Raw genomic sequence first — 8,816 nt, forward strand, 5'->3', positions numbered from 1 at the left:
TCGGCCATCTCTTTCCCCCGGTGGCTGAGCTCTGAGGAGGTCAGCTCCCTTGCTGGCCGGCCTTCGTTATGGAGAATGAACAACCTGGGCATATTTCAGATGCTTGCTCTTCCTCTCCCCATAGTCAAAACCAAGGGCATTTTGCTCCCATCGTCACTGTGAGGACCTGTGGAGCTCCCTGGAGATAAAACCCATGCAATTGTGGGTGTGGGCGTTGTCCTGTGACCTCAGTCCTCTGATGGATCCAGGAAGTCACTGATTTCTAGTTTAATCATCTTTTTTCTTTTTTTTTTTTTAAATATATTTTATTGGTTTTTAGAGAGGAAGGGAGAGGAAGAGAGAGATAGGAAACATCAATGATGAGAGAGAATCATTGATTGGCTGCATCCTGCATGCCCCCCACTGGGGATTGAGCCCGCAACCCAGGCATGTGCCCTTGGCTGGAATCGAACCTGGGACCCTTTAGTCCGCAGGCTGATGCTCTATCCACTGAGCCAAACCAGCCCGGGCTAATCATCTTTTTTCTTGAGTGATGACTTCGAAGTTCTTTACATCTTGAAGATAAAATGAGTCACCCCTATTGTTATGCTTGCTACCTATCTATGCCGTTCCTAACGAATGCATCTAGAAGGGCAGGTGTTTGCTCGGCAGGTGTGGTTGGAGAAAGCTAGTTAAATCCAGTGACTTGAACAAACTGGAGGACTGGAGGGAACTATCTTCTCATCTACTTTCAGCACAGGCCAATATGAACAACAGCGGAGTGGGCGGCACATCTGCCATGGGTGACCCATCATAAAAGTCTATTTTTGCCCAGTCCATATGGCTCAGTGGTTGACCGTCCACCTATGAACCAGGAGGTCACCGTTCGATTCCCGGTCAGGGCACATGCCCAGGTTGTGGGCTCAATCCCCAGTGTGGGGTGTGCAGGAGGCAGTCCATCAATGATTCTCTCATCATTGATGTTTCTCTCTCTCCCTTCCTCTCTGAAATCAATAAAAATACACTTTTTAAGTCTGTTTTTAAAAAAATGAATCACAAAAGTACAGACACTTTGCCTCATTCCCAACTGATAGCCAATCAAAGAATGTTGTCTGCTTACATGAGGGAAAACCTTGGGGCCATTAATAAATAAGGAAATGCAGATTAAAATGAAGAGCCCTGACCAGTGTGGCTCAGTGGGTTGGAGCGTTGTCCCACACACCAAAAGGTGACCGGTTCCATGCGCCACTTGCAGGTTTGATCCCCCTTCAGTGTGCGTATGTGGGAGGCAACCGATTGATGTTTCTCTCTCTCTTCCTCTCTAAAGTTTATACACACACACACACACACACATATATATATATATATATGTATATATATATATATATATATATATATATGTGTGTGTATGTGTATTCATCCTCTGGTGAAGATTTTTTTTAAATGCCATTTTGTACATACCCTACTTTCTGTTTTGTTTTGTTGTGTGTTTTTTCCAGCAAAAGCAAAATTACCATATAAAAGCCCCATGTGAAGTTATAAGGAAGTACATCGCCTTAGGCATTGCCAGTAGTGCTTTAAATTAATACAGTGGGCCAAAACCGGTTTGGCTCAGTGGATAGAGCGTTGGCCTGCGGACTCAAGGGTCCCAGGTTCGATTCCGGTCAAAGGCATGTACCTTGGTTGCGGGCACATCCCCAGTAGGGGGTGTGCAAGAGGCAGCTGATCGATGTTTCTCTCTCATCGATGTTTCTAACTCTCTATCCCTTTCCCTTCCTCTCTGTAAAAAATCAATAAAATATATTTTAAAAAATTTAATACAGTGGAATCTGGAGGGACTGGAGCCAATCAGAAGATGTGTTTTGACTCAGTAATTCCATTACTGGGCCTTTTCCCCCCTCGACAAGAATTGTAGAGAAAACAGCCACGTGTACAGAGCGTTGGCACCAGCATCCTTTGTGATGGCAACAGCGAGGGAGGGCAGCCTCGGCCGCGCCCAGCACCGGGGAACGGCCAGTCCAGCACTGGCCGCGTCTTAAGTGTCTCACTGTTACCTCCTCCGGCTTCGGTCCTCGGCACGCAGATCCCAGCCACACTTCCAAAGCAGGCCCAGTTCTGTCCACGCCTCTGGCGGGACCTGGCCCCTCCTCTGGTCCCCCTGCCAGGAAATTCCTGGGAAGCACGCGTGTGGCCTGCTCACCTTGACATGCGCACCCCCTACCTCGGCTCCAGTACAAAGAAAGGCTCTTAAAGCCCGACGCACAGGATGTGGGCCAGGGACCCCCTGTATGGGCATCACCCGGAGCCCGTTGAAAAGGCAGCATCTGTGGTTTAAGACGGTAAATTTTATGTGTATTTTGTTACAATTAAAAATTTAAATGCAGAATCTCGGGCCCCACCTCATACATGCATTTCAACATCATTTTAACAAGATGCCAGGGGATTTGTTTAAATTTTGAGAAACGCCATGTGTTGGTATATAGTTACTATTAAAATATGAATTCCCGTCTTTAGTTACTAATTCTCATTAAGACATATTTTATTTTTCTATTTCTCTTCCCTTGGAATCTTTCATTTGTGGGATGAAGGGAGAAAGCACAGTGGCAGCTGGCAGGCTCCAAGGGCAGCATGATGCCATGGCAACCGCTTCCATCAGTAACTTAATTTCATCTCTGCTCTTCCATCTTTCTCTCCTTAATCCTGAAGCTGGAAATGTTTTAATTTGGAAAGAACATAAAATGGCTTGTGGTTGCTATGCCTACAGTAACGGCACACTTCCTAATGGGCCTGACTGTCATAAAGGAAACTTAGCAACTCACAGGAACTCAGACGCCCAGGGGCCACCAAGAGCCTTCATCCCTGACGTGGCCAAGCGGAGCCCCCGGCCCGGGGCGAGCGTCCCTGCCTGCCTGCCTGCTGTGTGGCAGCCTGCCAGTGGCCTGAGTCGCACCTACGCCGGCTGCTTGTTCTCCCCACCCAGAGGGTTTTGGGGAGAATATGCAGACAGAGGCCGACTGGCAGACCCTTTAGGAGACTTGCTTTCGGTGACACCTACACTAAACCCCAGTGTATTCGCTTGCTGGGCCTGCTACGACACAGGCACCCAGCCGGCGTGGCTCAGTGGTTGAGCATTGACCTATGAACCAGGGTTCGATTCCCGGTCAGGGCATGTCTGAGTTTCAGGCTCGATCCCCAGTGTGGGGTGTGCAGGAGGCAGCTGATCAATGATTTGCTCTCATCACTAATGTTCCTATCTCTCTCTCCCTCTCCCTTCTTTTCTGAAATCAATAAACAAAGTACCACAGGCTGGGTAGCTCGGCAGAATTTTTTTTTTTTTATAAAAAACTTTTTTTAAAATGTATCTATTTTTATTGACTTCAGAGAGGAAGGGAGAGGGAGAGAAAGAAAGAAATATCAACGATGAGAGAGAAGCATTGATCGGCTGCCTCCTGCAGCATGTGCCCTTGTCAGGAATCAAACCCGGGACCTTTCAGTCCTCAGGCTGAGGCTCTATCCCAGTGGTTCTCAACCTTCCTAATGCCGCGACCCTTCAATACAGTTCCTCATGTTGTGGTGACCCCCAACCATAAAATTATTTTCGTTGCTACTTCATAACTGTAATTTTGCTACTGTTATGAATCGTAATGTAAATATCTGTGTTTTCCGATGGTCTTAGGCGACCCTGCTAGCGGTTCTCAACCTGTGGGTCGTGTCCCCTGAGCCAAACCGGCTAGGGCCAGAATTTTTTCTTGCCAGTTCTGCAGGCTGGGCGTTCCAGAGCAAGGTGTCTGCAGGGCTGGTTTCTTCTGAGGCCTCCCTCCCAGGCTTGCAGCAGCCATCTTTCCCCGTGTCCTCTCGCTGTGTCCTTTCTCACAAGGACACCGGTCAGACTGGATCAGAGCCCACCCTAACAGCCTCATTTTATTTATTTTTTTTCTCTTTTTTTTTTTCCATCATGTCTTCTTTGTTTCTTTTTTTCTTTTTTTTTTCTTTATTGATTAAGGTGTCACATATTTGTCCTCATCCCCCAATTCTCATCCCACACCCCTCCCCACGGATGCCCCACCCCCCTGTTGAACTTAACCATTGGTTAGGCTCATATGCATGCACACAAGTCCTTTGGTTGATCTCTCCCCCCTCCCCCTACCCTCCCCTATCCTCCCTCTGAGGCCCGATAGTCCGATCGATGCCTCCTTGTTTCTGGTTCTGTTCTTGTTCATCAGTCTATGTTGTTCATCATTTCCCCTAGATGAGCGAGATCATGTGTCACTAGAGATATAAGAACTGAATGTGAGACGAGCAATGATAGTTATGCTGACAGGCAAATGAATCAGTCTGTAGTGAGTTTCTTTCTGGACCAACAGTTCTTTTGAGACCCAATATCAATGTCCACCAGTTCCTTATTTTTACATGTCAGCACTGACCCCTCAGCTCTGGATGGTGGACAAATGGTGGTAATGCAGGTCCGATTCCCTCTGGTTTGGTCTCGGCCGGACCCAGGGGCACGGCTTCATCCGGACCCAGGGGCACGTGGCCTCACCCGGACCCAGGGGCGCGCGGCCTCACCCGGACCCGGGATCCAGCTTCACACGGACCCTAACAGCCTCATTTTAATTTAATCATCTCTTCAAAGACCCCCATCTCCAAATCTAGTCACATTTGGGGGGACACAATTCAGCCTGTACCACCCACCCCGGCTAGTCCTCGGGGATGACTGGCCTAGCCCTCAGGCATCCATCTCTGTGCGTGAGCCCCAGGTGGGCCTGGCTCCAGCACGTGCCAGCCAGCACACGCCATGGCGCTGCGGGGGCTGCAGTCTCGGCCCATGGCACCACCTGCAAGGCCCTGGATTCCATCTTCTCGTCCACTTTGGAAATGTGTGACCTGCTCCATTCACCCATGCTGGCCCGAGGGAGGCCCCAGCTGACACCTCTCAGTGCTGCCTCCAGTGCACAGAGCGTCCTGAGATGACAGCGGGCTCGTTCGATGGAGCAGCCAGTACAGAGCGCACTGCGGATGCAGAAGAACGAGGACGTCGTGACTGAAGCGACCCTACAGCATGCACAGGGGTGGACCGCATGGACGAGTGGCTCTCGGGGCCTTGGAGAGGACATCAGTGACATACGAGTACTCCTGGGGGGGGCGGGCAGAAGGAAGGTCAGTGGTGGGAGAGGAGCCATCAGACTCCCTGTTGGTGTGGAAGTTTGCAGTAAAGTAGGACACAGAGCCCGCGGGGGAGGAGGTGTAGGATCGTCTTCCAGGAAAGTGGGAAACGGAGAAACTGAATGGACACAAGAGGTGGAGCAGGTGCAGGGTTGCCACGGGGACTGCGCTGCCCTGGAAACTGGCCTCCACGAGTAAAGCACTTCTCCGGCCTCGCAGTCGCTCCCCAGGTCGGGGTCTGCCGGGCAAGTGCGCGGTGGGAGAAAGGGGCTTCGGGAGGAGGTGAGCGTGGGAGGGAGGACAGCCAGCAGGTCGGCGGAGGGGACAGGGCACTGTGGCTCCCAGTGGGGGCGGGGGAGGGTGGCTGTGATCAGGTCACTGACGGGGGAGCCCAGAGCGCAGCCTTGTGAAACCTCCATGTGGTTTCACAAGGCACCGTCCGTAGCCTGTAGTCTGCCACGCATCCTATGCGTGGCAGACTACAGGCTACGGACGGTGCCTTGTGAAACCACATGGAGTCGTTAATAAGAATAAACAGAAGTATAGAAAACATTAGGGCATTGCATAAAATAAGTATGTTTTAAATCATGAAACTGTGTATGCTGGATCATCATGAAAAAAATATTTTTTTTTACTGCTTTTTAAAACTACATTTTGATTGATTTTAGAGAGAGGAAGGGAGAGGGATAGAAACATCCATCAGCTGCCTCCTGCACACACCCCTGCACACGGGGGGTCGAGCCTGCAACCGGGCATGTGCCCTGACTGGCAATCAAACCAGCAACCTCTTGGTGCAGGGATGACGCTCAACCAACTGAGCGACACGGTCCAGGGCTTTTTTTTTTTTTACTATTTAAAAAAAAAATTATTGATTTCAGAGAGGGAGAGGGAGAGAGAGAAACATCAATGATGAGTGAGAATCGTTTATTAGCTGCCTCCTTCACGCCCCCTACTGGGGATCGAGCCTGCTACTGAGCATGTGCTCTTGACTGGAATCAAACTGGGGACCCTTAGATCTGCAGGCCTGCACTCTATCCACTGAGCCAAACTGGCTAGGGCCTTTTTTTTTTTTTTTTTTTTACTGTTTTTTATTGTGGTAAAACACAATAACATAAAATTTGCCATTTAAGCCATTTTTAAAAAAATATGTTTTATTGATTTTAGAGAGGGAAAGGGAGAGGGAGGGAGAAAGGAACACTGATTGGCTGCCTTCCATAAGCGCTCCAACGACCAGCGATCTAACCAGCAACCTAGGTATGTGCCCTAACCGGGAATTGCACAGGCCACCCTCCAGGGCACGGGATGACTCTCCAACCAACCGAGCCCCGCCACTCAGGGCTATTTTAACCATTTTTAAGTGTATAATAAAGTAGCCTTAGGTACATTCACATTGCTGTGCAACCATCACTATGTCCCAGAATGATCATTATCCCAAACAGAAACTTCATACCCATAAGCTGGATCTTGTACTGGAGTCGTAGTTAGAGACATGGGAAAGGCGCTGGTCCGTGGTCAGGAGCGGTTCATATGTGTGGCCGTGCAGGGGACAAGATCCTTGCAGGACAGGGGCCAGGGAGCTGACAGGCCAGGATGCCGGAAAGTCACCTACAGTTCACATACATACTGCAATCACTTACATTTTAACGGAAAGCTGTGTCTCCAAGAATGAAGCCAGGAACCATGATGCAAAGAACAATAGTGAGTCTGGTGCTAAGGTTTTCAGAAAATGAAGGGCTCTGCAGAAATAGAGCAGAAATAATCGAAGTGCCCAACCACCACACGCAGATATGCAGGTAGGTTTAATATTGTGCAGCCACTAAAAAATATTTATAAAAAACTGCAACAACAGAAAAAGTCCCCCTCAAAAAGCAGAATACAGCCGAAACCAGTTTGGCTCAGTGGGTGGAGCGTCGGCCTGCGGACTGAATGTCCCAGGTTCGATTCCGGTCAAGGGCATGTACCTTGGTTGCGGGCACATCCCCGGTGGGGGGTGTGCAGGAGGCAGCTGATCGATGTTTCTAACTCTATCTCTCCCTTCCTCTCTGTAAGAAATCAATAAAAAATATATTTTTTAAAAAAGCAGAATACAAAAGTATGTAAACTTTGGTTCATATCAGAATTATAATTTGCTTTTAACAAAGGACTAGCTGAGCTCAGCCCGGGTGGCCCAGTGGGTAAGTGCAGACCTATGAACCAGGAGGTCAGGGTTGGATTCCTGGTAAGGGCACAAGGTGGGGTTGCATGCTCATGACCAGAAGGGGGCGTGCAGGAGGCAACTGACCAATCATTCTCTTATATTTTTATCCCTCTCCCCTCCTCTCTCTGGAATCAATAAAAATTAAAACACACACACAAAGAACTAGCTGAGAAAAGATATTTGCAATAGCAAAATCAAGGAACGCTTAATATTTAAGACAAAGTAATCCTGACAATTCCCAAGAAAAAGGAAACCTAGTTGGAAATTGAAGGAGGCCTGAAAGGCTTAATAGTTTTTTTGTATGTGTTTTTCTTAAATATATTTTTTATTGATTTCAGAGAGGAAGGGTGAGGGACAGAGATAGAAACATCAATAAGAGATAATCATTGATCCGCTGCCTCCTGCACGCCTCCTACTGGGAATCGAGACCACAACCCAGGCACGTGCCCTTGACCGGAATGGAACCTGGGACCCTTCAGTCCGCAGACTGACGCTCTATCCATTGAGCCAAACCAGCCAGGGCAAGGCTTAATAGTTAATGGAGATGCTAACACATCTCTGGAAAACGCGGGGGACATCGTTAGAAGAATGGCGACGTTCCCACAAATGTTTAAGAGGCAATATCCAGCTGCCTCCTACGTAATAAACCCGGTGACACCCAAAGACAGATCTTTACAGTGCATTGCACAAAAGCAGCAAGAGCTCAAGGATGCTAACATATAAAAATGTATACACTGTGACCTCAACAGTGTGGGGTTTTTTAAGTACTATGTGATTTACAAACCAATCTATAGAGAACGGCTATGGGACCATCAAAATAATGACATGATAGGAGTTGGGGAACAAAGTGTGGACAGCGAGAGAGGGCGGGCTGCCTGGGGGGCCGAGATTGCTGTGGGTCCGATTTGGGGGCTCCAGAACGGAGTTAGGGGCCAGGTGCAGATCCAGAGGTAGAATGGCTTGGAGAGTTCTAGGAGGAGGATCAGGGGGGACAGGGGAGCGCGCAAGACCCCGTTCTCTGCGGACAAGGCCAAGGAAGGTCTGGCCAGGAAAAACCGGGCGCCACGCACCGGCCCGCACGCCCCACGTCGGCCCCGGGAACTGTGAGCCCATCACGGCCACGGCCGATCCACGCGTGCGGAGAACGTGGACTTCCCGGGGCGCAGCTCCACGCGGCCAGAGAGTCCAGCGGGTAGGCGCGCAGGCCGGGCCCGCAGGCGCCTGCGCGCGGCGCTCTCCGCTGAGCTCGCCCGAGTCCCGCCCCGCCCCGCCCCGCACGACCCGCCCCCGCGCCCCCCGCCTTCACGGGCGGGCTCCGAGGCCGCGCTCGCAGGACCGGCCAATGGAAGCGCGGCGCGCCCCGCGGCACGTGCGCCCCTGCCCAGCTGGGGCCGAGCGCGAGCCGCCGAGCTCCCGGGCGCAGAGCGCGCGGGGCGGGGGCGCGCCGGCGGGGCGGGGTGCGGGCGGGGCGCGGGCG

Source organism: Cnephaeus nilssonii, assembly GCF_951640355.1.
Source record: "Cnephaeus nilssonii genome assembly, chromosome: 22".
In the NCBI taxonomy this organism is placed as follows: Eukaryota; Metazoa; Chordata; class Mammalia; order Chiroptera; family Vespertilionidae; genus Cnephaeus; species Cnephaeus nilssonii.